Source organism: Dermacentor silvarum, chromosome 1, assembly GCF_013339745.2.
Source record: "Dermacentor silvarum isolate Dsil-2018 chromosome 1, BIME_Dsil_1.4, whole genome shotgun sequence".
Classification (NCBI taxonomy): Eukaryota; Metazoa; Arthropoda; class Arachnida; order Ixodida; family Ixodidae; genus Dermacentor; species Dermacentor silvarum.
The window spans coordinates 332,286,203-332,303,352 of NC_051154.1; positions in this window are offsets into that span (position 1 = coordinate 332,286,203).

Below are 17,150 nucleotides of genomic sequence, written 5' to 3' on the forward strand. Positions count from 1 at the left end.
AATGCCAGGATTTTCAGAAATAAAGCGAAATTGTGAATAAAAGCCGTGCACGTCCGCGTCAACAATGATCCAGTTAGCTTTAACCCCTATAACATTTTCAGAGAAAATGTAGAGGTACCTCAGAAGAAACCATAAACGGTTCGGGTAACAGGACTCTGGTACTGACATTTTTGAGGAGCGGGGGCGGGGGTTTCGGCATCGCCGGGCCCGGAAAACTCCGGAGGGGGCCCGAGCCCCGGAAAGGGGCCGTCTGGAAAGGTGCCGTCCAGTACGGAAGGTAAAAGGACCGTTTCTATAACGTCCGTGTAGACTGCTGCCGTCATCTCTCCTTTAAGCTTGTAGGGCGGTCCTAAGCCTTGATAGCTCACTGCTACCGACACGGTGACTGACGTGCGCCCACTGGAGCGAACATTCCAGACGTATTTTTCGTCATCCCTGCGTGGTAAACCGTACTGGCTTAAGAATAATAATAATAATAACGAATTCCCGGGTGCTGAGAAAGGGGCCTTCAACAGACGCTGCTACGATCAGTCGGTCCTCTTCATCGGTTGTAGCCCTTTCTGGGCGACGACGGGCAGCATCAGCAAGCCGACCTTCCTTCTAAAAACCTTGGAGCACTCTGTTAACAGTTGCCAATGGATGTCTCGTAGCCGCCGATATTTCTCTTTGAGTCTTCGTGCGTCTTATCACCGTGACGGCTTTGCTTTCATCGAGTGGCAAGCGTGGTGCCATTGTTAAAGTTGTAATGCAGCATCGTTAAGTCGCATAAAGAATATATAGGCATTGCTGCAGCAGCTGGCACACTCGCGCACACTCCGAACGCTAAATTCAGGAGCGGCCAAGCATATCCTCTTCCGAGCAGCCTGACGCGAAAAACCACAGAAAAGTTTATTCAGCTGATAATAGGGTGCACATCTGCTGCCGGAAAAATGAGACGGCGAACACAGAATAAGCTTGCAGCCTGGCTTGCATCGGGCACCAAGAAGAACTATTCGCTGCGGTATGTTTTTTTTCCTTGATTGATTTTGCGCTACACCGTTGACTGCGATTTCGGCGGCCAAAGCAGTTGTTGCAGCCGCGGCAATAAACAAGGACAAAAAAATGCAAGGCCGGTGCTGCATTGGCACCGCGCATGCTCAGATGTGGCCTATTTCTAACTGAAGATGTCGTTCGTGGAGTCGCGAGTGCGACATTCCGTCGTTCTAGACATCAGTTTTGACCTCTGTACTCGGGTTCCCACTTGTCTGTCTACTTCTTGAGTACTTGTTTCCGAACTGTGTAACTTTAACCAATTTGTCGCTGAATATTTGCTCTTCCGTAATTAGTAGTGAATTACCTAGGCTAGCTGATGCTCAAGTGTCGGTGAATAGTTCAAGAATTTTGCTCACAGGGGGCCGTGATCGTGAGAAGGAAATTTACAGAATAATAAAATTAGGTTGGGGCGCATACTGCAGGCATTACCAAATCCTTACTGGGAGTTTACCACTGTCGTTGAAAAGAAAAGTATACAATCGTTGCAATCTAGTGGTGCTAATATATGAGGCAGAAACTTCGAGATTAACAAGGAAGCTCGAGACATACTTAAGGACCGCACAAAGAGCGATGGAACCGAAAATGTTAGCGCTAACGTTAACAGACAGGACGAGAGCGGTGTGGATCATAGAGCAAATGGAGGTAGCCAATAATATAATCGACATTAAGAGAAAAAATTAGAGCTGGGCAGGCCATGTAGTGCGTAGGATGGATAACCGGTGGACCCTTACAGTTACAGTATGGGTGCCGACAGAAGGGAAGCGCAGTCGAGGACGGCATAAAACTGTGAGGGGTGACGAAATTTTCAGGTAAAAATTGAAATCAGCTAGCACAGGGCAGGGGTAATTGGAGATCGCAGGCAGAGGCCTTCGTCCTGCAGTGGCCATAAAAATAGGCTGAGAATGATGATGATGAATGTTCGCGTTGACGCTCATCTGTGCTTAGAGTATGGGACTGCCACCTACATCCCCAAGGAAATAATTCCTTTCCATCTCGCTAAAAGGAAGTAAAGATCCGGGTTTACCAATTATTTTACTTGTCTAGGTTTTCTAGACGACTCATTGGTTTAATCTATTCCAGCATAATTCACTTTAGTGCTGCAGCCGCAGGCTGCCTGTTGTTCTGGGAAGCCAATGGTTTAGCTTCGGCTGTTGATGTTGCTCTCTTGGTTTTTGGCCAGTAAAATCTCATCTGGAGCGTCTTGCAGTGACTGAGATTTCATCTAATGTCGCATGTGGTCTTGTCACGACTAGACGCTGATAATTATTTGTCATTATAAGAATAACTGGAGGCCCCATTGATGATTCCCGCAGGTTGGGGTGGGCGCTTTGCAATAGCAAACGTTTCTCGTAGAAGTTGTCGATGGCGGATCCTTCTTAATTCTTAAATGATTTAGGATTGTGGGAGGCCATTGCATCCCAGCATTTCGTAGAATTCCAAGCGAAGGCTCGCAGAAAACTAGCTCGCCATTCAACCCATGGTGCATCTGTACTGATAGGTATGCACAAGTCGACCTACTTCACATTTCTGAAATGGGACCGCTGCTTATTATCGACACGGTCACTGTGTTAAGTGCATTTGTTCTGCGAATATGCGTCTTCAGAAGAATAAAGCCACGTTGACGGGTTTGATGACGTACCATCAAAATAAACTGGCTTGACAAGTTGTTGCACTTTCCGTTTTGTTGATATTACTCCTAATGAACGTACAGCCAGTAGCTCTTGTCACTACACTTGCTGTAGTTGATGCTGCAAAATGTGTTGCACCAGTTGGCTGGCTGCTGGTGTTTAACTTTTAAACACGACTAGGTACTTGAACGATCAATCCCACGTTGGAAGTCTGTCACATGTATATTCACTGTGAGTGAACATGTAGATTCCAGTTTCTCGAGCGTTGAATTGCTTCTATGGGTTAAGAAGGCCAAGCAGCCCGGTTTGCTAATTTTTCAGGTAACTCGACGGCATTGTCTCTATCTTCCTGGTCGTTCCTAACCTGTAGACCTGTAGACAACCGTCTTCATGTCGAGCAGTGGTGAATGATACCCACATGGTTCAAACCTGATTGCACCGGAATGTAACATTTTGCAAAATCAAACATAACTAATCGGGCTGCCTCTTCTTTGTATTCTCTTCCCTTTGCCTGATCTGCACGCTTCTTACTTCTCTTTCACCAGAGTTACATGGTTAATCGTATTTTTTGGGGTCTTCCATTAATTTTACACGCTAGATAACTCGTTTGACTCTGCCGGTTGCGACAAAGTCGAAATACTTTAAGTGGACTGTATTAACATATCCCGCAGTCTAGAAAGAAAAAAAGGGAGAAGGAAGGAATGTAAATGAGAAAAGCGCTTGTTTGACACTACGCTGGATAAAGGGAAAAAGGCTTTGAAACAGCGAGGAATGAAGGAAAGACGCGGAGACTGCATGCACCCGCGCATAGACTCACGCAGTAAAAAGCGTTGGCACAGGCGACGCGTTCTAAAAAAGGCTGGCAGGATTCATTTCACGATGAATGGCGACGGTAAGGGGATGAGAATTCACGCAATGTAGGGACACACCATATAGCTAAATTCTTCGTGTCTGTGTAGCCGACTTCTTCAATGTTCTGTTACAAACGTCTTCAGTTCTCTTCATGGAGCAACGCTCCTCGTTCAGTTCACTGTTGACTTCGCCTTTTTTCGCCACACTAGACTGATTTTGATGCCGACTTTCTCAATTCTCTGTAGCAGACTTCATTTTTCTGTTCCGGCCCTCACTTCTCTCCTCTCGCTATGCTTGTCTATCCTGGCACCTCCCGAGTGACATACACCCATTCTGGAGAATTGGCCAAGAATGTTCACATGACTAAATGATGTAGAAAAATTCAGGATTCAGCCCTTGTAGCGGTTTGTTAATTGTAGTGTTTGCGTGGTACAATGTTTGACCCTAGCTCATGGTCAGTTGTACATAGGACATACTGGTTATAAGCGTTCGTACACGTACGTTTGTTGGAAGACAAGTTATCATAACAAAATAATGTCCAATAAAATTTTAGAGGTAATTGTTACAAGTGTGGTTGCTTGCCGTTATCATGCGACAATAAAATGCTTTCATGCCACAGCGATCAGCTCCCTATAGAAATTATCGGGGCTTTTCACTTTGCCCGCCGTATACCTACGCATGTATCAAGTAGCACAACTCACGCTGCAGGAGCACTCATTGTCATATTAGGAAGCCGCGCATAAACGTTACTATTTAACTGGAAATAAAAAGACGGGAGCGTTTGTAAATTAACTTTTTACTGTGGTATTGAAGCGCATATTTATGTCACGTGATGATGCGCTGGTGTCCAAATTTTGAACAATTTTTTGAAAATCTAGTTAGTTTCGAGTGCAGCGTTTGAATTGTCTACTCTCCGTATTGTTTTTTTTTTGCGCTGGCCCCCTCCTATTCATTAGGAACTAGCTAAATTTTTAGCTCTACTGGTACTTGTTCATTGCCTACGGTGTATTGTCCCTAAATTACGATTATCAATTTATGCAGAAACAAAATTGCACACTAATATTATGTCCACCACTTAACTTTTTTTTCATTTCTTGAATATACCTTATTTCACATTACGCACTTAAAAGACAACGTATTATTGTGACAAGGTTATAAGCGATTTTGCATTTGTGCGCCTGAAAAGCATATTTGTCATGACTGTTTCCCTCATGTCGGCCTGTGTTACCATGAACGTACACAAAGATAAATGTTCAGTAAGCGAAACCGAGTAGCCATAGGCGTACTGCTTCCAACCTCTCCGTGTGAACCCGATTTAAGCCTACCTAGCTGTTAGGCGTTAGGTGTTAGCTGTTAGCTGTTAGGTGTTCTAGGTGTTAGCCAGGCGTCTGAACTGACATGTACAGAAAACTTCTCCGTTTGCTATAACTTGGCAGCAATAAACGTCTATTCTAGAAACAGACATCCTCCAGTTTCGCACTTTCCGGTGAAGTCATCTCGTAATTCTTCGGGATAAAAACTTATACACAAAGGATAGTTAATAGCCTACGTGCACCATGTCGCGTTACATATATATGGGAGGTGAGGATTAGCTTAACCAGTTTCGCGGGCCGTCATAGATTTTAATGCCGAAGCGCGAACTGAACCGGAACGAAATTGAAGCAGCTTGAGGCAGAACATAGGCGCTATAACTTAAAGCTATTCCGAGCTATTTCTATGTCATTTCTCTAATCAACTCACCACGATTGATCAAAAATATTTCAGGCCAACCCTACATTGACTGTTTGTCGCGCGACGGGAATAAAACCGTGAAAACTTATCTGATAGACTTGTACACCTGATTACACATGAATAAATCAAACAAAAGAAATTTAACTATTTTCGATTCCACCCCTTTTTTGTCATCTTCCCACCGCTATAAGTGAAACTGTTTCGGGCGGCGCCCACTTGTCTTTCTTACCGCGCGACGTCACAGAACCGCAGAAAGTCAACACGTCAAAATGACGTTCACGTGTTAAACATGCATTATTATGCCGAAAAAAAGTGCATTTTTTTCTGAATTGCAGGTGACTGCCTCGCTCCGAAAGGATCAGAAGATGGCTGGCCACCGATCGCTCTCACTGGATTCTCGGAGCTGTGGGAAAGGATCTATTTAATTTCATATAATAAAAATGTTTGCGTGGCAGTAGGAGGTTGTCGAGTCCTTAAGCACGTATACGACGTTGCTCTGCTAACTTTTATTCAATTAGGATCTGTTTTAACGCAATTTTTATTTTTCTGTTGCACGCCGCCGCGAGTTTAGACAGACCACGGCAAGCTAAGCAAGGGGAAGCGGGCCAGTCGGAGCCACCAGCACTCTGCACCCTCCTCATACAGTTGTCCACTTTACCTGCGCTAGCTCGGCCCCACTGAAACCCTCTCCACTTCCGTGTGCTCCACATATCTTGTCAGCCCGTCAGATAACGAAATCTTGTTATGGAAGACAAAGCTATTCGCTTTGGAAGCAAACAAAAATGCCCTCCTAAAAACGAGGAGAGTGTTTCATTGGGCGTTCGAACAACGCTTCAGGTCACCGTCTATTCTTTGCGTCGGCGGTTACGTAAATTTGACGTCAGGAGATTGGAATAAAAAATTCAGAGCCTTTCCACTACTGTGACAATGGAAGCCAGCGAAGCTGTGACTATGGTGGGTCTGCTGTAGTCGATATTGTTCCCACGATGACAATAGGCGTATCCTCGTTGGGCATCACCCAACCGACTATGTCTGTCATGAACGTTTCAGTGCCTTTAGTAGTCGTTGCAGGGGGAGCGTACACAGTCGCGATCACCGTACCGTCAAAGCGTTTGATTAAAAACGGCTATGCCAATCGCGGCGCGCACACAAGTGACGCGCTCACGTCGTCGCCAGGTTGACCTACATGCCGTAATGAAGTAGCAAACGTAAGATCCAGCGAAAACCGCGGTATAACGCATACATTTTTTTATAAAAAAGTTTAAAAACGTCTTCTTCCCAGCGTTTTCATGCGACTTCACGAGGTGGCGCCGACGCGGAAGAACGCTTGGTGGTGCAACGCACCACCCCGTTTCAAAGGGGACGCTCATAGCATCCATCCATCCATCCTGCGAAGAAGGAGCGCCGTCGGCCTATAGCCTCGCTAGCGGCCCCGCATAGCTCAACTATTGTCGGGCGTAGCCTCCAGCAGGCTTGCCGTGCTAGCCTCGTAGCCGGGCCCAACTTTACTCAGGCGGGAATGCGGCATAGAAGAAGGTGGACTGGCGCAAGAGAGATGTGGGCACGGCGGACCATCGACGAGCATGTGGCTTAAACCGTTCTGCCACCTCGTGCAGGTGCTTGCTCATGGTCTGACCGGATCAACGATACCACAACTGTTGCAGCCTGACCAGTCTTCAAGAAATGCAATCGACCATCCCTATCTGCCAAACTTCGCCACGTGCATTGGGACCCCAACTGCGACACCGATGCCACGTCACTGCTTTCATGACGCCATTCCTTCGCTGTTTTGGGGCGCGTTACTTGAGGCGCCACCTATTCGTCACGTGACGCCGACGCATCGGTTTATAAGGGAACAACTCCAGACCTACACTTTTAGTGGGCACGGCGGACCATCGACGAGCATGTGGCTTAAACCGTTCTGCCACCTCGTGCAGGTGCTTGCTCATGGCCTGACCGGATCAACGATACCACAACTGTTGCAGCCTGACCAGTCTTCAAGAAATGCAATCGACCATCCCTATCTGCCAAACTTCGCTACGTGCATTCGGACCCCAACTGCGACACCGATGCCACGTCACTGCTTTCATGACGCCATTCCTTCGCTGTTTTGGGGCGCGTCACTTGAGGCGCCACCTATTCGTCACGTGACGCCGACGCATCGGTTTATAAGGGAACAACTCCAGACCTACGCTTTTAGTGGGCACGGCGGACCATCGACGAGCATGTGGCTTAAACCGTTCTGCCACCTCGTGCAGGTGCTTGCTCATGGTCTGACCGGATCAACTGTACCACAACTGTTGCAGCCTGACCAGTCTTCAAGAAATGCAATCGACCATCCCTATCTGCCAAACTTCGCCACGTGCATTCGGACCCCAACTGCGACACCGATGCCACGTCACTGCTTTCATGACGCCATTCCTTCGCTGTTTTGGGGCGCGTCACTTGAGGCGCCACCTATTCGTCACGTGACGCCGACGCATCGGTTTATAAGGGAACAACTCCAGACCTACGCTTTTAGTGGGCACGGCGGACCATCGACGAGCATGTGGCTTAAACCGTTCTGCCACCTCGTGCAGGTGCTTGCTCATGGTCTGACCGGATCAACTGTACCACAACTGTTGCAGCCTGGCCAGTCTTCAAGAAATGCAATCGACCATCCCTATCTGCCAAACTTCGCCACGTGCATTCGGACCCCAACTGCGACACCGATGCCACGTCACTGCTTTCATGACGCCATTCCTTCGCTGTTTTGGGGCGCGTCACTTGAGGCGCCACCTATTCGTCACGTGACGCCGACGCATCGGTTTATAAGGGAACAACTCCAGACCTACGCTTTTAGTGGGCACGGCGGACCATCGACGAGCATGTGGCTTAAACCGTTCTGCCACCTCGTGCAGGTGCTTGCTCATGGTCTGACCGGATCAACTGTACCACAACTGTTGCAGCCTGACCAGTCTTCAAGAAATGCAATCGACCATCCCTATCTGCCAAACTTCGCCACGTGCAGTCGGACCCCAACTGCGACACCGATGCCACGTCACTGCTTTCATGACGCCATTCCTTCGCTGTTTTGGGGCGCGTTACTTGAGGCGCCACCTATTCGTCACGTGACGCCGACGCATCGGTTTATAAGGGAACAACTCCAGACCTACGCTTTTAGTGGGCACGGCGGACCATCGACGAGCATGTGGCTTAAACCGTTCTGCTACCTCGTGCAGGTTAGTAACTACTATAGCACGATTAGAAGTGATTGCCGCGGTCTTTTGGTCTTGCCGTGCCCCCTGCGGTGTGTTTTTTTTGTGCATGATGTGTACAGCATATGCTTGCTGCTGATGTGCGGCAACATCGAGTTAAATCCCGGCCCCACTGACGGCAGCGAGGCCTCTATCGCATCCATGCTGAAAGAGTTGCTGTCTGGTCAGAATAAGCTGGCAGCGGACATGACTGCGCTCCGGGAGCAACAGAATAAGATGGAAAACGTTATAGCTGATTGGGGAGCCAGATTCATTGAATTAGAAAAACGAGCCTCGCGTGTAGATGACCTTGAGAGTACAGTAAGATCACTGGAGGCGAAGTTGACTGATCTGGAGGATAGGAGCAGGCGATTCAATCTAGTAGTCTTTGCCATTCCGGAGGATGTCGGCGAAACTGAACCTATTCTTAAAAATAAAGTTCTTGACGAGGTGTTTTCTGCAAAGCTTGCTGTTCCTTGCAAATCTCTCGGCAGAATTCATCGTCTTGGTAACAAAGGTAACAAGAGACCAGTCATCATTTACTTTCAGGATTTTAATGAAAAACAGCTTGTCTTAAAAAGTGCGTAGAAATTAAAGGGTAGTCGAATATCGATTCAAAACGATTACTCGCGCAACACACTGAGAAAACTAAAACTCTTGTGGGATAGTGCTAAAAGTGAAAGGGAACAAGGCAAAAAAGTTCGCTTAATTAATGAAAAGATGAGTGTTAACAATGAACTATTCGCATGGGATGACAGTAAGAACTCGAGGATAAAAATTGACGTCCGTGAAAGTACTTCGAAAAATGCTTGACTAGCCTCTGCTGACACTTCCCCTGGTGCTAAAGAACTGCGAATTTTAAACATCAATGCCCGCAGTGTCGTTAATAAATCGGAAAGCCTTGAGGCAACTATCATGGGTTACAATTCCCATGTAGTTGTGATAACAGAAACATGGTTGTATGACAATATTGAATATGCTGTTGTGTTTCCCCCATCTTATCGAGCGTATCGCCGTGACAGGTGTACTAGAGGGGGCGGAGTGGCAGTTTTGGTAAAAGAAACTATACCCGCTACTCTGTTATGTCAGGCCGATAACTTGGAATCTGTTACAATAAAGCTTACTTGCTGGGATAAATCATATTTGCTATTTGCAGTTTATCGAGCACCTGACTCGCCCCCAGAATTCTTTCGTGATCTTTTTGAACACATGGTTTCATTCACAAGCGATAAAGTACAACTTGTAGGCGACTTTAACCTAGCAGATATTGATTGGGAGAATGGGTTTTTCTGCATCGCGAATAATTCGCACTTAAGTTACTTGCATGATATCATTCTGTCTCACAATCTACAACAGGTTGTAAGACAGCCAACGCGTACCTATGGTGCATCAGCAACAATACTTGAGCTCGTTTTTGTAAGTCGTTCATTGGAAAACTTTTTTGTTTTGCTTGAACCTGGAATTTCTGATCATAGTCTGGTATATTTTTCTTGTTCTTTGGAAGTGATTAATACCACAAAATGTAAAACAACCACTGTTGAATATTTTTCTCATGCCAGAGACGAAAGTGTCTTGGATTATCTTGAACAATGCCTTGATTATTTTCACGGTAACAATGCTACTGTGCTTTGGGATAAATTTAAAGAAATTATCACTCACTGCCTTAGCAGCTTTATTCCCAATAAAACCAAAAAAACTTCCAAGACTACTCCCTGGATACCGAGAAGGATCTTGCACCTTAAAAGAAAAGTTAAGCGCTTAAGACGACGATGCGCCTCACGTGCTTCAATTCACGAAATTCAAAATAAACTAAACCAAGAAGTACGGCAAGCTAAGCGCTCGTATTTCCACCATACATTGCCAAATTTTATTGAACGGCACCCCAAAAATTTTGGGCTTTTCTAAGCTCAAAAACTAAGTCAATTGACCAAATTGTGCACGAGGGCCATGCCGTTGTCGAAAAACAGCGTATCGCGGAGCACTTCAATAATTATTTTCAGAGTGTTTTTTCAAGTTTCGATGGTGGTATAAACCTTAACCGCATGCAATGTAACTCGACCGCTGATATTGTTTCGCACCCGGGTGTAGTGTCGATGTTGCTGAACCTGAAAGCTAAATCATCTCCAGGACCAGACAACATACCGAACGCTTTTCTGCGGAGGTATACTGAAGCGTTAGCCCCTTTTCTTGTTATCTTTCGTTCCTCGTTATCTTCGGCTAATCTTCCTACAGACTGGCTAACTGCACGTGTCGTTCCCATACCAAAAAAGGCGACAAAACCCTAGTAACCAGTTATCGTCCGATATCATTAACTTCATCATGTTGCAAGTTAATCGAACATATTATAGCTAATGAAATAACCAAATTCCTAAGCGACAACAACGTACTGTATCCTCATCAGCATGGTTTCCGGAAGGGTTTCTCTACTGTGACACAATTAACCACAATTATTCACTATGCAAGTGCTCTTGACAAGTCAAACCAAATCGACGTAATATTTTTAGACTTTAAGAAAGCGTTTGACCTTGTTCCTCACATTAAACTTATAGAAGAACTACAGTCGATAGAGCTTCCAGCCTATATTATTAACTGGGTGGCGGATTATCTGTAATCGCAAGCAGTTTGTTTCAATTGATAACTACTCTTCTAACAAACTTTCAGTAACCTCTGGAGTACTTCAGGGTAGCGTGCTAGAACCTTTACTATTTCTAATATACATAAACGACATCACTAACGGAATTTCTCATCCTGTTGAAGCTAGACTATTCGCTGACGATTGTGTGTTGTTAAAGAGGTTACTTGCCCCGAAGATCAATTAATGCTTAACTCTGACCTTCAAAACATTCTTTCCTGGTGCAGTCGTTGGGGCATGGAATTGAACAGAGAAAAAAACTGTTTACATGTCCATAACAAAAAAATAAATAAAATGTCGTTTGTCTATAACCTCGGCTCTGAACCACTGACCAAAGTCAGCCAATATAAGTATCTTGGAATAACAATAACCAGTGACCTCAGCTGGAATAGCCACATTTCTTACGTATGTAACTCGGCTGTAACTCTTCAGGCACAAACTAAAGCACGCTCCCTCTGGTACTAGATTACGGGCGTACACTTCACTCATCTGACCAAAACTTAAATATGCATGCATTGTGTGGGATCCCTATAAGAAAATTAACATTAACGCTTTAGCGATGATCCAACGTAAAGCTGTCTGGTTTATTTTCTCTAAATATAGACCAAGTGACTCTCCTACTAGCCTAATGAATCAACATAGTATCCAAACGCTACAGCTACGTAGAAAAATACAAAGACTGAAATTTCTTTTTTTCCTTAAAAACAACTGTTTGTCCATCCACCCACAGGCTTATGTTCAACCACTTACAGCGCGTCGAACACGGCATCATCACGCTGATTTTTTAACACCTTATAACAGCCGAACTAACCTCTTTAAGTTTTCCTTCTTCCCGCGCACTGTAACAGATTGGAACAGCCTACCATTATCACAATTGATAAGCACCGATACTATTGAGCGCATGTGTCTTTAATGTTAACAGTATTGCTATGTTGGCAAGCCTTGTTACTGTTTTCTTTTTCTTTTACACGTGAATTTTGTTTGATATATTTCACATCTTCCTTATTCTATTATTTTCCACATTTTGCAATGGTCGCTCGTTCATCAACTTCTGGTATTTGTCGATTTTGTCTTTTTCCCCTGTCGCGAGAATGGTTGCAAGTGCTCATATATGCGTATTACTTTTGTTCCTGACGCCCTAAACTACGTGTGATACTGATCTAATGTTTGTTAAGTTGTATTCCTGCAGTGTACCTTCTATTAATCTTATTTGGTCGTCGCTTTCATTTGTTTTTCTGATCATTGCATTTGTTGCATTGCTTTTGTATTTCTTTTTCATGTGTGTATGTATATACATACGTGTATATGTAAATATTTATGTATTCTGCCCCTCCTGCTTGGGCCCCCATTTGGGCCTGCAGTATTGATTAAATAAATAAATAAATAACGGAGGCTCAGCCAGCCTGGAGGGAGGAGGGACCGTGCGCTTAAAAAGACGACGACGCTCGTCCCAATGCTGATGATAGTTATTTTTTTCCTACATGCTCACACGATCCTGGGGAACCTAGCCCTAAACAGCTTCACTGTAAAACAAATTCGAATAGTTTTACGTTATAGGGCTCCAGTATTTGTTTTCGGTTCAACGCCTTGGTTCAGTGGCTGTTCTTGGTGGACGCGTTTTGTCGTGTTTCTCCACATATACTGGGCTGGCGTGGCGGCGGCCGTTGTTCTTCGCAAATCTCCGATGCTCGTGTGTTTTCGATATGCGCCCTTTCGTCATGGCGGCTCACTTAGGTTCGCTTATACCGACTCCCGCATGGTGCGGGATCTGCATTGCTTTAAAAGATGGTCACAGGCCGTGCTTTATGTCGGCCGCCATCAAAGGGTGGACGCTATTGATTCGAGCAAAGGTGGAGAGGGAAATAAAGATTCAGAAAACAAGCCGTTGATAGCTTGTTTTAGATGGTTTCATACAATCGGTGAAATAATTTTGAAATGTGTGTGTGTGTGTTTTATGTGCGCAATTTATGACGCAAACCTGAAACAAGCGTTCCCCATGCTCTGCTAGTGTGCTCAACGGTATCTGACGTAAAACAGCTCACACTGAAACGAAGCGTCGATACTTCTAACGCGTGTAATATTCGCGTAACCACTCTTTTATAGTAATCGTGACATCAAGGACATTTTCCTCCACAGTCGTGAACAGAAATTCCCTCATTCAAAAACTAGAAGTACACACTCAACTGATGTCAACTGTTAAAATGATATTCAAGTGTATTACATGCCCAAACCGCGATATGATTATTAGGAGTGATTATGAATGATTATGAGGAATGATTTGGACCACGTGGTGTTCTTCAATCTTCCCCTACATTAATGTATACGAGGGTTTTTTGCATTTCGGCCGGTGAAGCCGGATTCCAAACCTCGCGAACACGAGCGCAGCGTTGCCATGATCCACTAAGATATCGGGGCGGGCCTTGACTTATTTCTGAATGATTTACTGTAATGTATAACATTATATATTAGGTCTGTTCGTTCAGCAACGTAGCATGAACGTGATGAGGGATTCTGAAGGCGACGTTTTCGAGCGCATTCCACTGCTACTGGCAGATAACTGGGCCTGGATTAACACAACTGCTCGAACCGCCAGGTGCCATTGATTAATAATGGCACCAACAAAGGCAAATCGCGGTAACCTCGCTGACAAATCACAAAGTGCTTTTCATGCTAAAACGATCACAAAAACGGCCTACATTCCGCCTTACTCTAAGTAACCGAAAATTCCCCGTCCGACTTAAGGCGTGATTGTGGTCGACTGGCTGCTGCCTCTTGGTTAAATCGAAACTTTAATTGCCTTCTCTGCACATTCAAGTTTCCTCGAGCGATTATTCTCGACTAGCATGGAGCATCGGCTTTGTCGTTGTGACATTACTGCGTACATGCCTCGCAATGCACATCTGCCTGAACCGGTATTTGCATTTCGGCATATACAATAGCATTCGAACGGTGTAGTGCATAAAGAAAAAAAAGAGAGAGAAAGACGTTCATTAAACAAAAAAGTACATGTATATATAACAAAAGCATTGCATGACGAAATTGTGATCTATGCAGCATATAAATAGTACACGACTTCGCACGTTGCATGGAATGAAAGTAAAGACAATTGCAGGGATCGCCTTTATTTGTATGGATTTTTTTACTGGCTTCACGAACGTTTCGCTCCACAGAGTTTAGAGCATGTGAGTTGGATCTGCGTAATTTTTTTCTAGTCTGTCCATTATTTGCAACAAACGCATAGGAATCTGTGCAGTAGCTGTTTATTTCGTGGTGGCCAAAAACGCTCCTATATTCTATTGCTTGATTTAGCAGGAATACGCGTAAGAATACTTTCAATTTGTGGCACGGGGCTCTTTAGATAATTCTAACGACGAAGCGAGCATTGTTTAACTTGTGAACCTAGTCTGACCACGTCTGGAAAACTAAGCGCCGTCTTCGAAGGCGTATACGAGCCCAGGGTCAGGTTTTCTGCAATATAGGTACTTTGTGGGTCGATTCGGAGCAGCGCATTGATGGCATCTGACTATTTGTGGGCACGTCCGACACTCTCACTTACGCACGCTGTACAATGTGCCTCAAAGTGCTACAGGATGCCTCTTTTTCTCACCTATTCTTTAAATCGATTGCACGATGTTTTGGAGCGTGCATGTATAGCGAAAAAAGATTTATTTCCGTGTCACTTCTTCACTCACCCGGTAACAACGGTTAGGAATGTGGTAGTCGTGCATCGAGCTATTAACCAACCTTTTCAATTTGTGTATACGTGCAGTCACTGCGACGAAACGTTCTTTTGCAGTACATGCGTCGACAACCTTTAAACGGAGTTGGATGGTAAAAGTTGGGAGCCGTGACTGACATGAGCCGACACGGGTTTGTTGGGGGAAAGTGTTATTTGGGCCAGTGAAATCTAACCGATCATTTCATTCTATTACGTTCACTTCTTATCTTCCGCCGCCGACGAGACCGAGAAGCCATGGTGATGACGCGGCTTTTGAATGCCACTCGGTCCACTGACGAATCCTGAGAAGGAAAAGAGCTGGAATGTTACTTTATTCAGACCTTGGTGCCCTGATTCACGCCACGATGCACAATTTGTGCTGAAGAAAGAAGAAATATAACAGCAGTAAGGGGAACGCTTATGTTGACAACATGAAACAGCTTTGGATAATAAAACAATTAAAAATGCGGCAAACATTAGCGTCGAACTGAACAGCGTCGAAACTCCTGCGTCGAACTGATTTGCTGCCATAGAAGCCACAGATTCTTTTTTTAGAACTAATTTTCTTTTTTCCGCACGTCGTCGCCACAGAAGAACCTTAGGTTAGTCCGTGTTTTCGATTGGAGCCATCTTCGGGGGCAAAATCGGAGGGTGTATTTCGAAGATTTTTTTTCATGCAAAAATCAGAGTTTACGGCAGCTTTCTTTTACGGTGAAATAAAATTTCGGTCAGGCTGTTTCGGCATTTCTGGCGTTATTCACCTTTTATTGTCCTCCATACTGTAAAACCCTTTATTTTCGCTCCAACAATTGCTCGGCAAACGGGATATTCGTGCTACTAAACTACTTCTTAAAGTGCAGCAAAAGTTCCACAAAGACCTTAGCTAAGTACGCGTTTTCGATCGGAGTCACCTTTGGAGGCAAAATCGGAGGGTGTGTTTCGGAGTTTACTTTTTTCCCGCCGAAAGCAAAGCTTATATCAGCATTCTTTCACGGGGCAATAAAATATTGGCATTTTTGTTTTGGATTTCTGGCGTAATTAACCTTTTAGTTTCCTCCATACTGTAAAAACCTACAATTTGTCGCCCCCAACTGTTCGCGAAGCGGGGACTTAGGGTACCATTCGTGGCTACTAAACTTCGCAATTTCGGGCTAGTGCCGTTAAAGTTCTTGTGCATATTTGTTTTTAGAATTTATAATTTTTAGAAACAGTGCAGTTCGTTCAGTATTCTAGGTGGCACTTCTGTCTCACCTGTTCATCACGCATTCCCTACGTGGAACGGCAAGACAGACACTGCCCTCCACAAACAGGTCCTCGACAGGAGCGAATGACACCAAGAGGTCGTTAGAAGGAATGTCTCTTTGCAAATGACACAAACGCTTTTGAGGGCATCTAACTGGTTGCCATGGTACAAAAATATTCTGTAATTTTCTGTACATGTTTATATATTACCTGTGGTAAAAGCCATCTTGAACCCCAAACATGAACTTTAAGAACCCCATTATAGTCCGAAATAAAGGCGAAATTCGTGTGTTGGTGGGCTGACACAATCATGAAGCAGCTGAAGCAGGGCAAAGGAGAGCCTCTAACGGAATCTCTAATGAAGCCACATTCAGGATTTTAAGAACAAACGTTTATATTTGCATTTTGTACAAGCATGAGGAACGGTGCGGGTAAGATGTTTAAGTTCAAGCCTTAGCTGCCTATTCTAGATCACAAAGCGTCCGTCTCGTCTTTTAACTCCACCGTCGTCCAGCTCCCATCACCTTCGTTCAATTCGGTGTCAGGGGATGGGTGACATCACACTGGTGTAATCGGGAGGTTTGCAGCCATTTTTCTTCTAGGAGTATTTGATCCAAAACAAACGCACGTCACTGCACGAACCTGGGAAAGAAGAAAACTCACAATGACCCCGCCTCCGGCACGGATGTGGCAGATTGGGCACGTCGGTTTTCCAGAGAGTCGTCTGGGTCGCTCGTTCATAGTCACCCCGCGATGGGAGGGAAAGACGAAGGAGCACAGGTCCTCGACAGGAGCGAAAGCACCAAAAGCTCGTTTCAAGGAATGTCCCTCTGCAAGCGACACAAACCCGTTTGGCGGTGTCCAACTGGTTGCCACGAATTACCGCAGTTGTGAGCGATTGGCTTCGCGTGGTAAACGCCCGATCACCAGGTAATATGATGCTCCAGAGGTAAAACGGCAGAAAACATCCTTTCAGAAGTGTCGAACGCGGATGCAAGTTTTTCCTTCCTATTTGGGTACACGATCTGAGAGCAGCACCCGAATTATTGACTGGTGTACAAAATTGTGATGAATGTGTT